At 42.6% G+C, this 6135-nt stretch overlaps 1 pseudogene; it reads right to left on the reverse strand.

Moving 5' to 3' along the window:
• Positions 1 to 2964: 2964 nt before the first annotated feature.
• On the reverse strand, positions 2965 to 3932 carry LOC143641737 (olfactory receptor 5AR1-like; annotated as a pseudogene).
• Positions 3933 to 6135: the final 2203 nt, after the last annotated feature.

The raw sequence follows: 6135 nt of genomic DNA on the forward strand, positions 1-6135 counted from the left end.
GAATTAAACACTAGTGTTTTGGTTTGCGTTTGCTGTTTTAATTCAGAGGAAATTCGGTGCACCATTTCTTTTTGTTACTTCTCTTTTCAGTTTAAGCAGGCAAGTAAGATTTGACAATATAGAGTACTTTCCATATTCTAATATGCTTCAGGTAATAAATGACCATGAATTCTCATCCTTTTAAAATTAATAACAGTTACATTCAGTTACAAGGAGAAAACATCATGGCTGAATACAAAGTGTGACTATGATCATAAGGAAAAGATCAGATAAGGACAGTGGCCTAATTAAGAAATCAGGAGAAAAAAGTGTGCTACACGTCATGCCCTGATAGAGCAGTGGGTACTGGGATATAAGCACTTAGTGGATGTCAGCTTCAGTGTTATTATAGGTGAGGTCATGGCAGCGAGGGACCTCTCCTCAGAAGTGGAATTACACATCATGACTGCTGGGCAAATCTTTGACTCAGAACCTAAAATCCAGTGGAGCATTGATGGACAGTGAATGGATGGCCACCAGAGGAAGACACTGGAGGTGGCCAACACAAAGCATGCCATGGAGCAGCTGGAGTGTCCACATGACGGGTTCTGAAAGCTGGAGGAGATGGAAGCGGCCACCTGGTGACAAGCTGTGGGAACCAAGAGTGATGGCCATGGTTTCCAGTATTCACACAACAAGAAACAGAACCAGTAGAGAGGAAGGGTGGTGCAACAGGAATCCATGCCAATAGGTGTTTGTCAAATGCACCAAGAATGTGAGTGGAAAGCAGAGTCTCTTCAACCAATTGTGCTGGGAAAACCACACAGTCAATGTAAAGAATGACAGATGCTTATCTCTCACCATGGACGAAAATCAACCTGAAATTAATCAAAGACCTAAGACCTGAAAGTACGGGTGAGGGTTTGGATCTTTGAGCATTTTGTGTTTTTTAATGCCCAGATGCTGGTTCCACATGAAATACGTGACAATGTCTCAGAACCAGGAGATAAGATGATATCTGGATGTCAATCATGCCCTGCTGACTGCAGATTAGCATTTGCTTAGAAGAGAAGAAGTGATATTGAAAGTCCAAGTTCTGATTGCTCCATGTGGTGCTATTCACAGAGGATGAGAATGCAGAAGCAGTCCTGGTGCCTTCAGTGAGGGGTGTGTTCAGGGCAGCTGAGAGAGCGTGATGTAAATATGCTTCAGAAAATGAAAGGTAATGGAAATCATGCTGAAAATCTCGATGTTTCAGAATAGACATGGCAAGAGTTCCTGAAGGATTTTTGTTACTATAGGAGCATGTAATATCCATGTGTTTAAGGAACTGAATAGACACTTCATGGAAGAAGAAATACAGGTGGTCAATAAATATATGAAAAAATGTTCAACATCTCTAACAACTAGATAAATGTCAATTAAAACTACACTGATATTCCATCTCACTCCAATCACAATGGAAATAATATTAAGAATACAAGTAAGTACAGTAAATGTTGGTGAGGATGTGGAGGAAAAGATTCACTCATACATGGCTTATGGGACTGCAAATTGGTGTGACCCATCTGGAAAGCTTTATGGAGATTCCTCAGAAAATTTAGAATGGGACCCATTTGACTCAGTTATCCCACTTCATGGTATATACTCAATGGATTTAAAATCAGAAAACTACAGTGATACAACCACATCAATTTTTATAACAGCTCAAATCACAATAGCTGAACTATGGAACCAAAAGATGAATGAAGAAAAAAATTCTGGTATGTATATACAATGGAATATTATTCACCCTTAAAGACAATGAAATTACGGTATTTTCTGGTAAATGGATGGATCTAGAGACTGTCATGCTACATGAAACAAGCCAATCTCCCCCCCAAGAGGCCAATATTTTCTCTGATATGTGAGTAATAAACACACAATGAATAGGGGGGTGAGGGGAAGAAGAGAAGTACAATAAAATAGACAATGGGGAATGGAGGAAAGGGAGGGGCATAGGAAAAGGAAAGACAGTGGAATGAGTCTGACACAATTTGCCCTGTACACACATGATAACAACACAGTGAATCCACCATCTTGTACATCCACAGAAATGGAATTCTAACTAGAATAATAGATATTCCAACCTTGTATAAAAACATCAAATGGATTCTACTGTCATGCACCACTGAAAAGAAACAATAAATTTTAAAAAGATTTTTTTTCTTAAAAGGTAACCTCTCAATGATGAAGAAAGGAGACAGCAGGAAGAGGAACCAAAAGAGTAGTTTAATTGTGTACCAGGGATGGAATTCTAAAGATTTCCCAAAAGGAAAACCAGATAAAATAATGGTGGTGGAGAAGGACAGAGTCCTGCTTCAGCACCAAGGCCACCTACTGACCTCCTTAACCTGTTCTTTCTTTAGGAAAAAAGGGTGCTGGGAAAGCCACTGAATTGAGGACATATTGACTGTAGACAACAATATCCTTTAGAAGGATAAAGGTGAAATGAGAATGGGTTCTACTCTTTGGATGTCTAATCAGAGGATAGGCTGAATAGTAGAATCAGGAATGGTCAGGCAGTTTGAAATAGAAGGAAAGGAATAAGTAGATTGTAGACAGATTAAAAATGTGGTCCTTATGTTATATTCAGGGAAATGATGTCAAGAGAAAGATGGAAATTCATGATTAGGGGCCACAGCATGAGAGTGATGATAAAGATTTGAGAATACCATTCAAGAAAAGATCAGAGGAAAAAAAACATGAATTCTTACAGATATACTGAATGGAAGAAGAATTATTTAAAAATGATTTTTTATGGTACAATCTGAAGAAATCAAGATTTGTATGTTTCTGAGGTGGAATTGTATGTAAGACCATTGAAGTAAAGGACCTTCTGGGGAGAGAGGAGAAGCAGCAGGTGGTGGGTGGGGACATCCACAGGGGGAGACTCAGCGGGAGAGCAGGGGAGGGATGGAGGAGGTTGTCTGCACCCCCTGAGCATCAGACACCTGGACCAAGGCCAGCTGTGCAGCACCCAGCGCTCAGACTCCGCTGGCAGCTCAGCCTCTGCAGCGCGACCTTCATGTCTGGGTTCCTCAGAGAGTAGATGACGGGGTTCAAGGAAGGGGTGAGGATGGAGTAAAAGACGGTTGCCAGGCGACCCTGGGTGGTGGAGTACTGAGATGCAGACCTCAGGTAGGTGAAGCTTCCATTGCCGTAAAACAGGAGGACTGTGGTCAGGTGGGAGGAGCAGGTGGACAAGGCCTTCCAGCGGGTCGTCCCCCGAGGGCATCCGCAGGAGGGTGGAGAGGATGCGGATGTAGGAGAGGACCGTGAGGGCGAAGGAGCTCAAGATAATGTAGCTGCTCATGGCAAAACCCACCTCCTCCCTGGGGTGGAAGTCAGCACAGGAGAGCCTCATGAGAGCAGGAATGTCGCAGAAGAAGTGCTCCACTATGTTGGGCCCACAGAAGGGCAGAGAGAAGGTGTTGATGGTGTGGAAGGCAGAGTAGAGCTTCCCGCCCACCCAGGCCAGGACCACCAGTGCCCAGCACCGTCCGTGGCTCATGATGGTCCCATAGAGCAGGGGCCTGTAGATGGCCACACACCGATCATAAGCCATGGCTGTGAGCAGAAAGCACTCAGCTGAAGCAAGTGTGAAAAACATGTAAAGCTGAGCCACACACTCGAGGTTGGAAATGACCCCAGGGCCCTGTAGGGTGGTAGCCAGTGCCTTGGGGATGGTGACCCAGATGTAGCTCAGGTCCAGAAAACACAAATTCTTCAGGAAGAAGTACATGGGTGTGTGGAGGCGGCTGTCTCTAAGCACAGCTGTTATGATGGACATGTTCCCTAGGAGGCCAAAGGCGTAGACCAACAGGAAAGAGACAATGACCACTGGCCTCCCCTTCTGGGATGTCTGAGAAGCCCCTGAGGAGAAAGTGAGTCACTCTGGTCTGATTGGACATTTCTCCCCCTCTGAAGTTGTGTTCAGATGCAGTGGCCACAGATAGCTAAGAGGAGGTCAGCTGGGAATATGTCTAGGGAGGTCCTTTGTCTACAGAGGTGCATCTTCTCTCAATAGAAAAACATCCTAGAAGCAGCTTATATGAGAATCATAATCCAGGAAATTTGATTATTCTGAGGAATCACTCTGCACCTGTGCCCCAAGTCAACTGTTCTGATCACACTGCAGGAAAACAGTGTCTCATGGAAGAGAGGAGAGGAGGGGAGGGAAGGAAAGCAGAGAGGAGAAGATAACAGAGGAGACAGATGTCTGACAATTTTTCCTCCCATTCATTGTGGGGGCTTCAGGTAAGAGGTCTCATGTATTTACTTCACGCATTGACCCAGGTCACCACTTGGAGTGTCTCCACATTAACCCAATTGGTGATGCTTTAGTGAATGGAGAGATGGGCCTTTTTTTTAACACCTTCCTTCCTCATGGTGCTCCTGCCCATAGATTTCCCCAGCCCTCCTAGGTTTTTCCTGTTATCACCTTCTCGCCCAGCCTCCTTTACTGCTGTTAATTTCTTTCTTAAACTATTGGCTTGGGGGATTTTTTTTGTCAAGTTGAAATATTCTTGGTATTTTTTGTAGTTCCAGGATTTATTACCAGATATGGTGTTGACATTTTTTTTTTAATTTATGAAATACAATTAACATCTTGATCAGGAAATATTTAGTTCATTAAAAACCAACAAGGACAACCCCAACTTCTAGCTAATAAGATCTAAAAAACACAATGAATAAAAGGAAAGGAGGAAGGAGGCACAGATCAGGAGGAGGAGTAGAAGAGGAGGGGTTAGGACATAGAACGAAATGCAGTCTCTCTGCAGCAAACCTTTTAGTAGAGCACAAAGGAGAAGGGCAGGAATGTGTTCCCGCCAATCGGGATTCCGTCTGTCTGTGAAGTGTGGCTGAGTCTCTACATACTGCAGACATCATCCAAAAGGAGGTTGGAGGGGCTTCTTGTCTCTGAAAAAATAAAATAGAAGTCCACTCCTCAGAGCCCAGTCTATGACCTGCAGAGGCAAAGCCTTCTGTTTTAGAAGATGCTTGTTCTTTGTGCTGTGTGTAAATCAGGTAAGAGGTCTCGTGTATTTACTTGCAGCATGGAATAATACTTTGGAAAACACTAGCTATAATAAAAAACTAGGAATGGAACCCTGAACTGAAACTGCTCTCCAATTCCTTTGTATTCATCCAAAAGAACTAAAATTGGCCTAGTATAGTGACTCAGCCACATCCATCCACGTTTACAGCACGACTCCCAAGAGCCAAGATAGGGGATCAGCCCAGGAGCCTGTGAAGACATGAATGGATCTAGAAAATGTGGACTAATATGGCTGAGTTTGCTCAGCCACCAAGAAGAATGAAATAATGTTATTTACTGTAGATGGATGGAGGTGGAGCAAAGGGATGGAGGTGGAGAACTTCATGCTGAGTGAAATAAGCCAGAGTAAGAAATCCAAGGGTGGAATGTTTTCTCTCTTATGTGGGTTAGAACAAAATAAGGAATGGGGGAAAGAGTGGGCCTCAAGAAGGGAAGCAGTGGGAGAGGAGGAGCTGAGAAATGAGATTCACCAAACTATCCTGTGTACATGTGTAAACCCCCAGGGAAGGACGCCCTTAGGTTTATCTGCACAGCGCTAATTTAAAAAACAACAAATAAATAGAAAGAAGGCCATTACAACAGGAAAGAGGTCAGAGAATAGGAAAGGGGAGGGGAAGGGGAAGTACAGGGGGCTGAAAGGTGGCAGTTTAGTTTCATGCACATACTAATATTTCCAAATAAAACCTACTATCATGTATAACTATAATGCACTAATAAAATCATTAAAATTATTTAGTAAAAAAAATTAGTGTCAAATTTCTAAAAGGAAAGTCTTATATATATATACTTTATTAATTTAATTTAAAATATGGAATATTTAATATAATTCACAAAATCTTATAGACTGTACTTACTACAGAATAGCATATTTAGTTAACATGGATATATTTTACAAACAAGGGAAGATCAAAAACATGTACCTAGCAAATCTAAGGTTCAAACACATTTTTAAACAGCTCCTTTTCTCTGCATAGATGTGTCAAGCAGTGCCATAGTGAAGTTCTGGCTCCTAATCCCTGTTGGGGGATGATGTCCCTCAAGCCTCATTTTTTAGA

This window comes from Callospermophilus lateralis, chromosome 5 (assembly GCF_048772815.1).
Source record: "Callospermophilus lateralis isolate mCalLat2 chromosome 5, mCalLat2.hap1, whole genome shotgun sequence".
NCBI classification, from domain to species: Eukaryota; Metazoa; Chordata; class Mammalia; order Rodentia; family Sciuridae; genus Callospermophilus; species Callospermophilus lateralis.